Here is an 18,270-nt window from a genome sequence, read left to right as displayed (position 1 = left end):
ACGAGGAGGAGGAGCAGAAGGTTTTGGAATAGACGACCTTCCCCGCTCAGTTGCTCTTTCTCTGAACCGTAGATCAACTTTTGTACATAGAGATATTAGCTCATCCAACTTAGAGGGCAAGTCTCTGGTAGCTAATTCGTCCTTGATGCATTCTGATAAGCCATGCCAGAATGCAGCATACAGGGCTTCGTCGTTCCATGCCAGTTCGGATGCCAGGATCTTGAACTGTATTAGGTACTGTCCCACAGTACGCGTTCCTTGGCGTAAACGGAGAATCTCAGAAGAAGCTGAAGTTACTCGGCCTGGCTCGTCGAAGATACGCCTGAATGTCGTTACAAAGTCAGTATAGGAGGACAACAGGGTGTCGGACTTCTCCCATAAAAGGTGATGCCCAATCGAGGGCTGAGCCACTGAGGAGGGAAATAATATAAGCAATTTTAGTGCGCTCACTGGGGAAACTGCCAGGTTGTAGCTCAAAATGAATTTCACATTGATTGAGAAATCCCCTGCAAAATCTTGGAGATCCATCAAATTTTGCTGGCGTTGGAAGATGAAGACGTGGAGCAGAAATGGGTGAGGTAGGTGGAGTTACGGCTGGATTCATATGGTCAGTGCTTACTGTCACAACTGAGGGCCTGAGCTGACGGGAGGAAGCCTCAGTTGTAGGGGCTGAGATGTAGTGGAACCTGGGAGGTTGAATCAGACCCCTAGACATGTAAGTAACACGTAGTAAGATTGCCCGAAGGCGTAACCATGACAACCAGAGTAAAAGTCAATAATAATTTGATAAAGAAAGCTCCATGAATCACAGCAGTGGTAAAAGAATAATGCAATCAGCAATAAAACATTCACAGTTCCTGGGTACTACGGGTTGGCAATGGCCACAGGGCTCTGGTAGAAATAGGTACAGTTCTTATTGTCCTTGAGATGGAAAGTCCTTACCAGACCCGTCCATAGTAGTGACAATAGCCCAGGAACACGCCAGCTGATGTTCGACTGTAAGCTGGTACACTGATGTTGGAGTAGCTGCTGTGGGTACTGGTTGGAACCAGTCAGGTGTTCACATGGAGTGGTTGCTGGATGGAACCAGCCAAATGGTGGAATGATGCTGGAGAGCGAAGAAATACTGGTACCGGTGGTTTGTAGAAACCTGCTGGAAAAGCACCGGCACTTTAAGAAATGCTGATCACTGCTGGAAGCTGACCGCTGGAAACAGATGGATCTATAGCTGACAGATGGAGTAGTCACGGGGGACTGCAGAGTCAGGCTGCACCGCAAGGTGGTAAGCTGGTGTGGATCTCTTAGTGGAAGCTGGAGACAGGAGCTGGAAACCTGGAAAAACAACCACAGGAGAGAGAGACTGGAATCAAGGTTTGACAACCAAAGCACTGACTATTTCCTGGTGCAGGCTCAGTCCCTTTTTTTCCTTAGGTGTAAAGGGATTGGATGACTAAATTATGCAGAGCTATGGATTGGAGGTCAGGATCATGGGACTGGAACCAAGATGGCTGTGCCCATACCGGCCTGTGGAGGGAAAGCTGTTTGTATTCACCACATGGAGATTCCACTGTAATGGCGGCGGTGAACATAGAGAACGCCGACTTGCATCTCAACCTTAAGCATTGATGGCCGCGGCTGCAGTAGGTGAGGAGTGCCACATACCCTAGATGTATTAGAAATATGGAGATGATGCTCGAGGCCCCGCCGGCAGGTGACGCCATGCCAGTCGCCCGGGCACTGAGGAGCAATATCCACAGATCAGCAGAGATGAAACATGATGAATGAATGCCTGCGTCACAACTGGGAACCGGGCCTAGGACGCTGGGACAGTCTTAGGAGACACCTGAAAGGTAAATAATGGCGTCCAGATACCCGGATCGTGACACTTGTATCATATGACATGATGAATAGGACTGTGACTATGGGGCCTAACTCAAGTAAAGGGAAAGATGCACCTGATAAACTGGGGATAACAAACAAGGACAACATTTGGGAAGATGTAGAAAAACAAAACGAAACTGATCTCTCTTGAGATTCCAACCAGTTGCCATAATACAGCGACTGTGTAAGCAAAGGGGGGGGGGGGGGGTACTGGCAAGTCACCTACCCTCCACCCTATAAATATAGTCAAAAACAATAGAGGCGAGAACATATTAGCATTACAGAACCAGATAATTAGACATATTATTATTATTATTATTATTATTATTATTACTACCAGTTACTTATATAGCGCACACATATTCCACAGCGCTTTACAGAGAATGTTTGCCCAGTGGAGCTTACAATCTATATTCCCTATCACATGTACACACAGACACAGTCACACTAGGTTTATTTTGTTGGGGGCCAATTAACCTAACAGTTTATTTTTGGATTGTGGGAGGAAACCGGAGTACCCGGAGGAAACCCACGCAAGTACAGGGAGAATATACAAACTCTGCACAGTTATGGCCATGGTGGGAATTGAACACATGACCTCAGTGCTGTGAGGCAGTAATGTTAACCATTACACCATCCGTACTGCCCAATATACTGTATAACAATCAGAATATTGTGAGCAAAAGAAGCAAAACCAAGTGTAACAGTGTGGCATCTCTGCATAATAAGCACCACCGTAGACTTCACCCAGTGTCTCTCAATACACATCAAGAGAGCCCATAAATGAAAGGAAAAGGGCATTGCCCATAGTAGAAAAAACAGGTCCTGGTGACAAAATATCAGCGTCTTGAGAGGCACTAGACAAGCCCAGAGACATATAAGGAGATTTATGGTAGACTTAGCATGGTTAAATCTCTTTCTGCGAGGTACACTGGGTTCCACAGGGAACACACTGGGGTGTAGAGATGGATCTTGATCCAGAAGCACCAACAGGCTAAAGCTTTAGACTGTCCCAGAATACATTGCGGGGCCTCCTCTATAACCCCGCCTCCAGACACTGTGAGCTCAGTTTTGTTAACCAGTCCAATGCAGAAGCAGGTAAAAGAGAAGGCAGATGTTAGTCACATAGAACTACATTCTCGCGACAGGAGAAGGAACTAGCAGCTAATGCCATACAAACCCAAAGAAGCTAAGTGCGTCAGGGTGGGCGCCCTGTGGAACCCAGTGTACTTCACAGAAAAAGATTTAACCATGGTAAGTCTACCATAAATCTAATTTACTGCAGCGGGGTACACTGTGTTCCACAGGAAATACATCAGGGATGTCCTAAAGCAGTTCCTCAAGGGAGGGGACGTACCTTAGTAGGTATGAGAACGCGGTGTCCAAAGCATCCTGGGAGGCGGAAGTATCAAACGCATAGAACCTAATAAACATGTTCACTGAGGACCACGTAGCCGCCTTGCACAATTGTTCTGTGGATGCGCCATGACGGGCCATCCAAGAAGGTCCAACAGACCGAGTAGAAAGGGATTTAATAGCAGCTGGAGCTGGGAGTCCAGCCTGTGCATAAGCTTGTGCAATCACCATTCTAATCCATCTGGCCAGGGTTTGCTTATTTGTAGGCCAGCCACCAAACAGTACAAAGAGGGTATCTGACCTCCTGATAGAGGCAGTCCTCTCCACCTATATACGGAGAGCTTGTACCACATCCAAAGACCGTTCTTTGGAGGACAATTCAGAAGAGATGAAGGCTGGAGCCACAATATCTTGATTAAGGTGAAAAGATGAGACCACCTTAGGTAAATAACCAGGGCGAGTTCTAAGAACTGCTTAGTCATGATGAAATATCAAAAAGGGTGGATGACAGGACAAATTGCCTAAGTCTGACACCTTTCTAGCAGAGGCAATAGCCAGCAGAAACAGGACCTTGGCTGTGAGCCATTTAAGGTCCACTGACTCAAGAGGTTTGTATGGAGACTCTTGCAGGGCATTCAGGACAACAGACAAATCCCACGGAGCCACAGGAGGGACATAGGGAGACTAAATCCGCAAAACACCCATAGTAAATGTATGAACGTCAGGTATAGACGCAATTTTTCTCTGAAACCACACTGACAAGGCAGATATATGAACCTTGAGGGAGGCCAGACAAAGTCCTAAATCCAGGCCTTGTTGCAAAAAAAGCCAGAAGTCTGGAAGTACTAAACTTGGAAGCATCGTAATTCTTAGCAGCACACCAGGTGAAGTAAGAATTACAGACCCTATAATAAATCCATGCAGAAGCCAATTGTGGGCCTTTAGCATAGTTTGGATAATCACCTCGGAGAATCCTTTGGCCCTCAGGTGTGGAGCTTCAAGAGCCACGCCGCCAAAGCCAGTCTGGCCAGGTCCGGGTAGACACAAGGGCCCTGAATGAGGAGGTCTGAGCATTGAGGAAGTAGAAGAGGATGCTCTATCGATAGACCCTGCAGGTCTGAGAACCAATGCCGTCTGGGCCATGCTGGAGCGACTAGATGTAGTACTCCTCCTACTTGCTTGAACTTCCGTAGCACCCTGGGCTGAAGTGACACTGGAGGGAACAAGTAGGGCAGCCGAAAGTTCCATGGAATTGCCAGGGCATCCACGAATGCTGCTTGAGAATCCCTTGTTCTTGATCCGAAAACCGGAACTTTGTGATTGTGTCGTGACGCCATCAGGTTTACATCTGGTAGACCCCACTTGTCCACTAGGAGTTGAAAGACTTCCTGATGAAGACTCCACTCTCCGGTGTGTACGCCCCGACGTCTGAGGAAATCTGCTTCCCAGTTGAGGACTCCCGGAATGAACACTGCCAATATTGCTGGCAGATGGCGTTCCGCCCAACAAAGGATTTTTGACACTTCCATCAATGCTATGCGGCTTCGAGTGCCGCCTTGATGATTTACGTATGCCACTGTGGTGGCGTTGTTTAATTATACTTGAACAGGCCTGTTCCTTATTAGAGGCAGGGCAAGAGTCAAAGCACTGAACACTGCCTGCAATTCCAGAATGTTTATCGGGAGGAGAGATTCCTCCTTGGTCCACCGACCCTGCAAAAAGTGTTGCTCCAGCACCGCGCCCTAACCCCTCAGACTGGTGTCCATAGTCAGTAGGACCCAGTTGGGGATCCAGAAGGTACGGCCCTGCTCAACCGCTGGTCCTGTAAACACCAGCTCAGTGACAGATGAACCTCTGGAGTCAAGGAGATCTTTGGAGACCTGATCCAATGAGGCAGGCCATCCCACTTGGAAAGGATTAACCTTTGTAGAGTGTGGGAATTGAATTGAGCGTACTCTACCATGTCGAAAGCTGACACCATGAGGCCTAGTACTTGCATTGCCAAGTGTATCAACACTCTTGAGTATCTGATCCTCTCCTGAAGTTTCAGGCCTTTCTTTGGAGACAGAAATAGTCTTTGGCTGTGTGTGTAAGGTAGTGCCCCCAGGTGCACTATGCTCCGAGCAGGGACCAGCGAGGACTTCTTCCAGTTAATAAGCCACCCGTGGGCTTGTAGGAAGTTTACCGTCAGTTGTAGATGACTAAGGAGGACATCATAGGAGTTTGCCAGAATCAGCAAAGCGTCCAGATACAGCAGGAACTTGACTCCCTGGCGACGGAGATGAGCAGTTCAAGGCCATAACCTTGGTGAAGATCCGAGGGGCCGCAGCCAGTCCAAACAGCAGAGCCTGGAATTGATAGTGAAGGTTGCCAATAGCAAACCGCACATATTGCTGATGCGATATGGCAATAGGCATATGCAGGTAAGCATGTATATCCAGGGATACCATATAGTCTCCGGGTTCCATGGCCAGTACAATTGAGCGCAGTTTTTCCATACGTAACTTAGACACTCTCACAAACTTGTTCAGTGATTTGAGGTTGAGAATAGGCCAGAAGGACCCATCAGGTTTCGGGACTAGAAACAGGGTCGAGTAGTATCCTCTGCCTCTCTCGGACAGAGGTACTGGCACTACCACTTCTGTATCCAGGAGGGAACGCACAACCATCTGTAGAGCTTGCGCCTTTAATGGATCTGTAGGGATAACCATTGTGCAGAACTGGCAAGGAGGACGTCTCTTGAAAGAGACTGTATACCCGTGAGAGACAACTTCTCGCATCCATGCATCTGAAGTCATTAGCCAGACCTGGATGAATTGTAGAAGTTGGCCCTCCACCCTGGGATCCCCCTGGGGGAGGCCTGTCCCATCATGTTGCAGGCTTGTCACGAGAAGCAGGCCAACAAGCAGCACAGAATTGTTAAGCCTTGGGCTTAGTGGTTGTTGGGAGCACAAGACAATCTCGGGTATGCCTGACCCTCGTATTCCCTTAAGGCCGAATGCAGGGAAAAGTGATACCTTTTGCCTTCTGCAGAAGAAGTAGCATTTGGGAGAAAGGCATAGCAGCTGCCGATTCAGACCCAAATTTTAATCAGGTCTTCCCCAAATAAGATGGGACAGTAAAGGGGAAATCCTCCAAGGACTTTTGGAGTCCAGGTCTACCATCCATGACCTCAACCACAGAATATGGTGAGCCAGGACAGACGTATTCGACGCCTTGGCAGCCAACACACCCGCATCGGAGAACGCCTCCTGGTATAGAAAAAGGTGGCGGTGGTAATGTGAGATAGGAATGTCTGGCATTGAAAGATATATCCTCGGAAAGCTCTTCCTCTAATGCCTGATCCAGTCATCAATCTATTTTACAGCCCCAAGAGGATGCAATCGTGGTCTATGTACAACACCCGTGAGGGAGTGATAGACTTCATGCATCCTTCCACACGCTTATCTGTCGGTTCCTACAGTGAGGGACAGTGGTGAGAGGCAGAGTGGACGACACCCGATGGGTGACACATGAGTTCACTAGCAGTGAATTACCTACTTGTTATATAATTCTGCAGGGGGAGGAAATCGAGCTAATGCCTGTTGTAGAAAGGGGGAATGTCTTCCCTGGATTACACCAGGGGTCTTGTCTGATGTACACTCAATGGTCAGATTGTGGTAACAGATTTATTTACCCTTTGATGTGTGACATATCAGTTTGCTTAACCACATTTGGGGAATCCTCTTATCTTCAGTGATTTGTAGGATTTGCTTCCCAGTAACCACAAGGGCAGTGGTGTCATTTAGCAATGGAAAATCCTTGTCAGAAAAACCTAATATAGGGACTGACAGCATGATCCACCTCTCTTCAGATAAAATATCAGAGAGATTATTGGTTAAGGAGGAGGAAGCAGCCCGCCTAGATGACCCAGAGACACGAGAGTGACCTGGAATAGGGTTTTGCCTGACCAAGGGATGAGTCATACACTACAACCCATGATGCAAAATTTTCCCGCCCAAAGCGGAGTAACCATGGGGACATCAGTGACTGTAATGTTACAGGTGGTTCCATAGGGGGCATAAAGCGTGCAACTAGAGTACCCAGTAGGTTTGAGTACGCAGCCCAGGTTGGCTCCTGATTGATTACAGGCGTTGCGGACTGACTGGTAGATGTATGAGGCATAGTACACAGACCATCACACAAACTTCCCCCTCAGTTAAATCCGTTGCGCATGCTCTGCAGGATGCAGGAGTGCCCCCAGATTTACTGCCCTACATATTAAACATTATACACAAATGCAACAGGGAGCGGTTTAGTACGATGAAGCCAGACAGAGTACAATACCTGCAAATAAATCAGGTATTACGTGACCGAGTACACAGTAGAATACACGTAATAGGTAAATACTGTGACGCACTATATATTGAGTCAGACACACCTTAGTCCCCTAGGGTACAGTATACAGTGATTGATATATCTGGAATACACCGCAGTGAAATCACATAGCAGATACAGGCACACATACTCACATTTGCAATGCAGATTATTATTTTCATGACAATAAAACTGCATTGGATTATTATATGAACACATATAAATACATTTTATATATATATATATATATATATTTATTTATAAAACAATGCGCAGTCTGAGACCGGATGTATATATCAGAATACTCGTACAATATATTCTGGCACAGGTACACTTGTTCTTAACTAACGCTGTCTTAATATCGGATGTGTAGAATACTTAAGTGCTTGTAAAACCACGGCAATGATGTACACGCGGGTTTACAAAGGAGACCTTGCATTGCAGTCCCGGAGACCAGTCACATCTATTTTAGAAAATGGTGCCCAGCGTCTCAGTCAGGGAGTGAGGGAGAGATTGCGAGGCAGCTCCAGAGTGGGAACACCAGCAATAGATGGCGCCCTGGGCCGGGGGAGAGGCTACAGGTCAAGTGCCGGCTCCCCTATGCTGGACTTCACCACCTGGTATTATGGAGTCTTACTAAAATGGATATTAGTATATTCGACCTGTACTCCTATGCCCTGGTGGATATAGTTGGGTCCCTGCTCGGTCACAGTGTCCACGCCACGCCAGCATCACAGTCATCTCCCTAGACTGTGATCGGAACGCGATTTAATGGCGGGTCCCGCCTGGGGGACCCTCATACCTCCTCCCTTCTGTAGCAGCCACGCGAACAAGGAGAGCGTCTGCGACCATGTGCCCGGAAACAGAGCCAGCGGGAGTATGCAACACCGCTGGGGAGGTGATGGAGCCACAGCACAGTATGTCACACTGACATATAAAGTGCTGCAGCTCTTGAAGTCTTCTAAAAAGCTTGTTCAGGGCTGCCTAGTGACCTGCTTCATACAGGCACCAACTCTAAAACTGAGCTCACAGTGCCTGGAGGTGGGCTGGACTTCACTACCTGGTACTATGGAGTCTTGCTAAAATGGATATTAATATATCCGACCTGTACTCCTATGCCCTGGTGGATAGAGTTGGGTCCCTGCTCGGTCACAATGTCCACGCCAGCATCGCAGTCCATCTCCCTAGACTGTGATCGAAATGCGATTTAATGGTGGGTCCCACCTGGGGGACCCTCTTACCTTCTCCCTGTAGCAGCCACGCAAACCAGGAGAGCGTCTGTAACCGTGTGCCTTGAGCCGGAGCGTCTCCGCTGCAAGTACCCTGGAACAGAAAAAATGGGAAAGTGAACTCTGGCGCACAAAGGTCTGCCCAATCAAACCCCTATACCTGCCCAAACACAGGTAAAAAGGCAATACAATAAAAAGGAGAGGGGGTATGATCAAAGGCGCCCAAAGTTACAAAAAACGGAGGTTATGAGGAAATCAACATCAAGAAATACCAACACAAGAGAATAAGTAGTGATAAAATTTCAACGATACTTAGGGATTCTTCAAACGGATCTCATTCAGTCGTCCGTCTATGGTGAAAATCCTCAATGAATATGTAAAACAAAACAATAAACAAAACCAATGTGTAGTAAATTAATGGAAAAAGTCTATTTGAAATGGTGTCCAGAAAATGAAGCCCTGGTGAATGGGGGACTTGATAGCAGAAAAGACAGAATCTCGCCACCAATTCTTTCAGGGTTAGGGACGTACCAAAACTCACATTGAGGGAAATAGGAAAAAGCACATAAAGGTATCTTTTTCTGGTCGTTAATTAAAGGTACAGCGTACCTCACTCACATGTCTAGCAGGTGTTTTCCACATATAACGGTATCTTTAAAAATGGTCCAGCGAGTTCAATTTCAGTAAAAGAAAATTTTATTTGACAAAAAGCCAATTTAGGATAAAATAAAACAAGCGAACACAGTGTACAAAACCTTGCTTATGTGGTTACAACGGGGGTGTGGGGAGAAGATGTTAATAAACTCCAATACAAGAGGGTGGTCCGGAATCCCCTCTGTAAACAACCCCCCCGTGTACCTCACAAATGGTTAAGGTGGTCAGGCTTGTTTGGATAAAAAAGAAGAAAGTCCACTCTCAGCATGCACCAACGCCGTTTCAGCCATAAAGGTCTTTTTCAAGGTCTGTGTGCTGAGGGGGGAAAGGGGCTATTTAACCTGTGGGACAGGAAATGAAAGATTTGCAATGCATGATGGATCGAAAGTGAATATAGTGTATAAAAGTTAAAATTTCCAAATAAGTAAATAGATATTGGGTAAGCTTAAACAGCAAAAAAATATAAGCGAAAAACTTTGCAGAAGGAAAAGGTGGTTTGCGGTGGAATGAAATATAAATACGCTGGACCGGAAGTGACCGCGGTCCGCGATGCGTTCCACCTAAACCGGAAGTCCGGCAATGCGTTCCACCTGACCCGGAAGTGCGGCTGTGTGTTCCACACATCCGGAAAAGCGTTCCATTATAGGGATAGAGTGTACAATTAGTACATTCATTATTGAAGCCACTAAGTGTATATCGGCACAAAATATACAGAAAATAATAACGTTTACAGTATTGTGATTAAGATGATGTACATTATTAAATAATAATAATAAATATCAGGAATTGAATGGATATTCTATATATATCAAAGATGTAAATATGAAGCATAATTAAAACAAAATCATAAAATGGAGAACAGATATTAGACAGCAAAAACTATTATAAACCAATAAAATGCAAATAGACTTTAGGAGAACAGTAATGATTAATTTGAGGAACAATGCATATAATAACATAAATCAGATGAAATTTAACGTAACTAACAATAATTTAAAGGAACCATCAGTGAAAAAAAGGGGGCAGTACTGTGAGGAGCAGAGTCAAATCACAAGAACCATTTCAATTCGAAATCAGAATTGAGACCTGCAGGGATAAGTGTATTTAATTTGAAAATCCACCGCATCTCTGCCCTGGCAAGACTCCCCTCCATATCTCTATCTTTCCAGGTAGCTTTGACATGTTGTATACCGATAAATGAAGTGATGTGAGTGATTGAAGAACTGTGTTTTTTGAAAAAATGTTCGGACAGTGTGTGTGTGGTTACACCTTTTTTAATATTTCGTAAATGTTCAGCAAGACGTGTCATAAGGGATCTTCCCGTTCTTCCTATATAAACTAGACCACAACTACACTTAATGTAGTATACCACATTAGTAGTGTGACAAGTAATGAAATCGGTTATTTGATATTTATTGTTGTTATGAGTAAAATCAGTATATTTCAAAGTTGTTGCTGGTATGGACCTGCAAACTAGACAGGTCCCACATCGATGGAATCCTTTCGTCCGAATGGGGTTAATGGATTCAAATGGGAGGGAACTCTTAACCAAAGAATTTTTAAGATTATTGCTTCTTCTATATATGAACTTGGGTTTATCAGGTATTATATTCTTTAGGACGGGTCTCTTTGTAATAAATACAACAAATGATTTTGATATCAGATGCGCTAGCTCTGAATAGCAGCCTCTAAGAAAGAGTAGTGTCTCACAACTTCACCACAATAATTTACAATGTATATAGATATTCTTTCTCACAATGGCGCATATCAGAAAAATTGTTTTTCAAAATAGTATTTTTCATAAAAAGTCCTTACTCCAATTATTTGAAATAGGTCCACAAGTTCTTTTATCATGTAGTGGGTCAATTCTCCTCAGTATTTGATGATGAATTCTTAATCTCAAAAAGAAGAAATGACAGATCTGGTGCAATATTGTCTGATCAAATGAGCAGAGTGTATTCAATTAAACTCACATTGAAATCATATAAACAAGCCTGTCACCACAATCAATGGGTAGGTATCATCACAGATGTCAGGTCCCCTTCTATTAGTCGTCCCAAATCAGGGTTCAGCGACCGAGAAACAAGTTCTCAAACTCAAAAAAGAAGAACAACGAAGTCTAGTGCAATATTGTCTGATCAAAATAAGCAGGATAAATTTATTACATTAAACTCACATAAAAACATAGAATACAAGCATATCACCACAAATTGTGGGTGGGAATCATCACAGATGTCAAACTCCACTCTATTACCCGTCCCAGATTGTATTGGGGTTCAGAGGCCGAAAGCCCGGGATTCCTTCACCTCGTCTGGTAAATGGTGGATATAGTGATGTTGTTCCCTGGAGTCAGTCTCACCAGCACCTAAAGCTTTTCGGACAAAACGTCCTTCCTCAGAGGCAAAAAGAAGAAGTTGTTCTCTAAAATAAATGAAATACTTTCTATAATAAATTCAATTCTATCGGTGGTCATGGTAGTTCTTTCCAAATGCCATTTCGTGGCTTCAATGCCAGCCTTATGATCAATGATGATTGATCATAAGGCTGGCATTGAAGCCACGAAATGACATTTGGAAAGAACTACCATGACCACCGATAGAATTTAATTTATTATAGAAAGTATTTCATTTATTTTAGAGAACAACTTCTTTTTTCAAGGAGACTATTTTCTTCAGAAGGTCGGCACCGCAATGGGCACCAAGTTCGCACCGAGCTATGCTAATTTATTCATGGCAAGATGGGAGGAGGACGCAATTTGGAACAGTCCTCTGGCCGGTGCGAACTTGGTGTCCTGGTGCCGATACATTGATGATATTCTTTTTATTTGGCGGGGAGATCGTTTGGAGCTAGACAGTTTTTGTTCCTCTTTAAATTCCAATCTTCTCAACATTCAATTAACCTTCACAATTAGTCAGGAAAGTATAAACTTTCTTGATCTAACCATTTTTATTAAAGATAATAATGTACTTACCAAAGGGTATTCAAGACCAACAGATTGTAACAGTTTAATCCCATATAACAGTCAACATCACCCCAACTGGTTAAAGGGCATCCCAAAAGGACAGTTCCTACGACTAAAAAGGAATTGCAGTGACAAACATGATTACCAAATTCAAAAAAATATCATGAAAAATAAGTTTTTAGACAAAGGCTACAATAAAGCATTATTAGAAAAAGCTGAATGTGAGGTGGAAAACATAGAAAGGAAAGACATCCTGGAACAACATCGTAAAGTCAAGGATAACAACAGTGAACTGGCCTTTATATCTGGATTCAGCTCTGATTATAGAAAGCAAGAGCAGATCATCAAAAGGCACTGGCATTTATTACAAAGAGACCCCGTCCTAAAGAATATAATACCTGATAAACCCAAGTTCATATATAGAAGAAGCAATAATCTTAAAAATTCTAAGAGTTCCCTCTCATTTGAATCCATTAACCCCATTCGGACGAAAGGATTCCATCGATGCGGGACCTGTCTAGTTTGCAGGTCCATACCAGCAACAACTTCGAAATATACTGATTTTACTCATAACAACAATAAATATCAAATAACCGATTTCATTACTTGTCACACTACTAATGTGGTATACTACATTAAGTGTAGTTGTGGTCTAGTTTATATAGGAAGAACGGGAAGATCCCTTATGACACGTCTTGCTGAACATTTACGAAATATTAAAAAAGGTGTAACCACACACACACTGTCCGAACATTTTTTCAAAAAACACAGTTCTTCAATCACTCACATCACTTCATTTATCGGTATACAACATGTCAAAGCTACCTGGAAAGATAGAGATATGGAGGGGAGTCTTGCCAGGGCAGAGATGCGGTGGATTTTCAAATTAAATACACTTATCCCTGCAGGTCTCAATTCTGATTTCGAATTGAAATGGTTCTTGTGATTTGACTCTGCTCCTCACAGTACTGCCCCCTTTTTTTCACTGATGGTTCCTTTAAATTATTGTTAGTTACGTTAAATTTCATCTGATTTATGTTATTATATGCATTGTTCCTCAAATTAATCATTACTGTTCTCCTAAAGTCTATTTGCATTTTATTGGTTTATAATAGTTTTTGCTGTCTAATATCTGTTCTCCATTTTATGATTTTGTTTTAATTATGCTTCATATTTACATCTTTGATATATATAGAATATCCATTCAATTCCTGATATTTATTATTATTATTTAATAATGTACATCATCTTAATCACAATACTGTAAACGTTATTATTTTCTGTATATTTTGTGCCGATATACACTTAGTGGCTTCAATAATGAATGTACTTATTGTACACTCTATCCCTATAATGGAACGCTTTTCCAGATGTGTGGAACACACAGCCGCACTTCCGGGTCAGGTGGAACGCATTGCCGGACTTCCGGTTTAGGTGGAACGCATCGCGGACCGCGGTCACTTCCGGTCCAGCGTATTTAGATTTCATTCCACCGCAAACCACCTTTTCCTTCTGCAAAGTTTTTCGCTAATATTTTTTTGCTGTTTAAGCTTACCCAATATCTATTTACTTATTTGGAAATTTTAACTTTTATACACTATATTCACTTTCGATCCATCATGCATTGCAAATCTTTCATTTCCTGTCCCACAGGTTAAATAGCCCCTTTCCCCCCTCAGCACACAGACCTTGAAAAAGACCTTTATGGTTGAAACGGCGTTGGTGCATGCTGAGAGTGGACTTTCTTCTTTTTTATCCAAACAAACCTGACCACCTTAACCATTTGTGAGGTACACGGGGGGGGGGGGGGTTGTTTACAGAGGGGATTCCGGACCACCCTCTTGTATTGGAGTTTATTAACATCTTCTCCCCACACCCCCGTTGTTACCACATAAGCAAGGTTTTGTACACTGTGTTCGCTTGTTTTATTTTATCCTAAAATGGCTTTTTGTCAAATAAAATTTTCTTTTACTGAAATTGAACTCGCTGGACCATTTTTAAAGATACCGTTATATGTGGAAAACACCTGCTAGACATGTGAGTGAGGTACGCTGTACCTTTAATTAACGACCAGAAAAAGATACCTTTATGTGCTTTTTCCTATTTCCCTCAATGTGAGTTTTGGTACGTCCCTAACCCTGAAAGAATTGGTGGCGAGATTCTGTCTTTTCTGCTATCAAGTCCCCCATTCACCAGGGCTTCATTTTCTGGACACCATTTCAAATAGACTCTTTCCATTAATTTACTACACATTGGTTTTGTTTATTGTTTTGTTTTACATATTCATTGAGGATTTTCACCATAGACGGACGACTGAATGAGATCCGTTTGAAGAATCCCTAAGTATCGTTGAAATTTTATCACTACTTATTCTCTTTTGTTGGTATTTCTTGATGTTGATTTCCTCATAACCTCCGTTTTTTGTAACTTTGGGCGCCTTTGATCATACCCCCTCTCCTTTTTATTGTATTGCATTTTTACCCTGGAACAGAGCCTCTGCAGACCTTGAAGTCTTCTAAAAAGCTTGTTCAGGGCTGCCTTGCGCAGCTCCCCTGTTAAGTGACCTGCTTCATACAAGCACCAACTCTAAAACTGAGCTCACAGTGTCTGGAGGCGGGGTTATAGAGCATTGCATTCTGGGACAGTCTAAAGCTTTAGCCTGTTGGTGCCTCTGGATCAGGATCCATCTCTAAACCCCGATGTATTCCTTGTGGAACACAGTGTACCCTGCTGCAGAAAGAAAACAATTTTGAAGGCTTAACTATAAACATAGGAAACAAGGGCCCTCATTCAGAGTTGTTCGCTTGTAAGATTTTTTCGCAACGGAGCCATTAGTCGCAAACTGCGCATGTGCAACGTTCGCAGTGCGCCTGCGCCAAGTAAGTTTGCAAAAAAGTTTCGTATTTTACTCACGGCCTAACGAAGATATTTCATTGTTCTGTTGATCGGAGTGTGATTGACAGGAAGTGGGTGTTTCTGGGCGGATACTGGGAAAAACACGGGAGTGTCTGAAGAAACGGGGGAGTGTCTGGGTGAACGCTGGGTGTGTTTGTGACGTCAAACCAGGAACGAAACTGACTGAACTGATCGCAGTGTAGGAGTTAGTATCGAGCTACTCAGAAACTGCAAAGAAATATCTATTCGCAATTCTGCTAATCTTTCGTTCGCAATTCTGCAAAGTTAAGATTCACTCCAAGTAGGTGGCGGCTTAGCGTGTGCAATGCTGCTAAAAGCAGCTAGCGAGCGAACAACTCGGAATGAGGGCCTAGGACAACAGTGAAACAAACACAAATAGACCTAAACCACGTGGATAAAAAAGGAAAAACTATGCGTCCCAGTATAGCAATATCATATAATACTCAAAATTGCTTAACTTACCCAGTGTCTCCCAATACCTTCCATGACCCACAAAAAAAGCGAGAGGAGAAGGGCATGCGCAAATATTGAAAAAGTGGTGGGTATCAAAACAATACAACTATACCTTGAGAGTCATCGGGAAAATCGAACCAGAGACACACAGAAATAAAAAAATTAACTATAATACTGCAAATTCCAGAGAGGATAGCTTCTACCCCACCGTGGACCAGTCCAGCTGGAGTCAGTGGTGGGGGGTGTGCCTGAAATAGAGTCAGCAATGTTCCATGATTTAAGCAGTTTTGCTCCCTATTCTGTATTAGAAATGGAGAACCTTCACGTGAGACCAACAATTTAGTAGGGAAACCCCAGTGATAGGGGATGTTAGCCTTTTGGAGTCCAGAAGTAATGGGATAAAACATTTGTCATTTTAGTAGAGTCGCTGCAGACAGGTCCCCAAAGAGTTGAAGTTCCCCCAGAGCTGTAAATGTGTCAGACGTCAGCCTGGCCGCTTTCAATAAAGACTCCTTAATGTGAAAATAATGCATCTTCATCAGGACATCTCTAGGGGCACTTTCAGGAGCTCTCTAGCCTTGGGCAATCGATGAATCCGATCAATGAGAAAATCCACTGAGGAGGCTTGAGGCAAAAGAGACCTGAATATTGCCACCGTGAAATCATGCAAACTACTGTTCGACACAGACTCAGGGACCCCACACAAATTTGAGGTTACTACGTCGTGATCTGTCTTTCAAATCCATAACCTTGTCTCGTAAGAACCTCACCTCTGCTTCAAGTGCATCATGAGAGTCTATGAGGCCATTATGTGACCCAACAACTTCCTCCATTTTAGTTTCCAGATGGTTAGTGCGACCACCAAGGTCGTCTATGGATTGTTGACATGCCAGTAAGGTGGTACGAAATTCGGCTGCAACGTCCTCCTTGAATCGGGACAAAATTAGCTTCATAGTACCCACAGTGAGGGCATCATCATCCTCAACTTTCTCCAAAGCCGAATCGGCAGCAGGCACTGAGGGAAGGGGAGGGGGGGCAGCTGCCATGGGTGTAGAAATCTGAAAAACTGGATCAGCAGTGGGGGTCCCAGTAGTTTTAGGACGAGAGGGTTGTGGGGATGACTTGAAGAATGACTGGTTTAGAGGGTTTTTTCAGTTTTGCAGGCATAATAAGGCACAGAGAGAGCAGCACAGGGTTCCCGATTACATGAAGTAGAAAGACGAAGGCTCCACTGTCAGTAGTACTATCAATACATTCCGTCAATAATGAAGAAGGGTAGGAGAGAATATGCTTAGTAGGTCGGCATTGGCAGAGTCAACAAAGCCAGGAGGCTAGCCAGCATCTCATATATCAGCCACAAATACAATAATGGTAATCCAAGGATGGATGTTGGTAGAGACCGACTGTGCATCCAATCAGGGTGATGGAAGGCCGGAGTCAGGCAGCTGAGCGGTATCCACAGCGGGGCTCCGGACACCACGAGAGGCCACTGATAGTGAAGGAGCTCCAGGGGCAGACGGCAGGTCAGGCAGCTGGGAATATCTCAGGCCGAGCTGCCACCACCAATCAGGCCACGTCTCGCAGTGGGAATCCGGAGGCCACCTGGGCTCAAGTAGCCGTGGGGGTAGTGCAGGGATAGCTGCGTCAGGTCAGGAAGCAGGCGAACCTCCAAAGGGGTTAATGGAGGTACCTCCACTCCTCAGTGTCACGATCCGGGTATCTGGATGCCATTATTTGCCATTCAGATGTCTCTTGAGGCTGGCTCAGCGTTCCAGGGCCGGATCTCACCTGTGTTACTGATGTCCACACTCTGCATCTCCCTCCTGTCACTCTGAGACGATGTCACAGCGGCATCATATTTAGTTTCTGAATGGCGTCTCCAGCCCTCTGCGGCCTCCACCGCCGCTCCTGTGTTTCCAGATTGTCAGTGTGGCGTCTCATGTCTGCCGCGGCCTCCGCTGTCATCCATGTGGTTCCAGTATGCAAGTTGCCAGTGTGGCGTCTCCTGCCCTCCGCGGCCTGCGCCGCCATTACTGCTGAATCTCTACATGGTTTCTCAAACTAACTTTCCCTCCAAGTGCTAACATGGGCGCAGCCATGTTGGTTTCAGTCACATGCCTCAGTTTCCACCAATTCGCTGCTCTACTGGAATCAGCATAACTGCTCGGCCAATGCCTGCCTTGCTGCAGGTATAAATACCCTGTGCCTGAACCAGGAAATCGTCAGTGCTTTGGTTGTCAAACCTTGTTTCCAGTCTATTTCTCCTGTGGTTGTGTCTTCAGGTTTCCAGCTCCTGTTTCCAGCCTCCACTAAGAGACCCGCACCTGCTTACCATCTTGCGGTGCAGCCTGACTCTGCAGTCCTCCGTGACTACTACAGCTTCCAGCTACAGATCCATCTGCTTCCAGCGGTCAGCTTCCAGCAGTGTCCAGCTTTCTTTAAGTGCCGGTGTTGTTCCAGCAG

This window comes from Pseudophryne corroboree, chromosome 1 (assembly GCF_028390025.1).
Source record: "Pseudophryne corroboree isolate aPseCor3 chromosome 1, aPseCor3.hap2, whole genome shotgun sequence".
Classification (NCBI taxonomy): domain Eukaryota; kingdom Metazoa; phylum Chordata; class Amphibia; order Anura; family Myobatrachidae; genus Pseudophryne; species Pseudophryne corroboree.
This window is presented reverse-complemented; position numbering follows the sequence as displayed.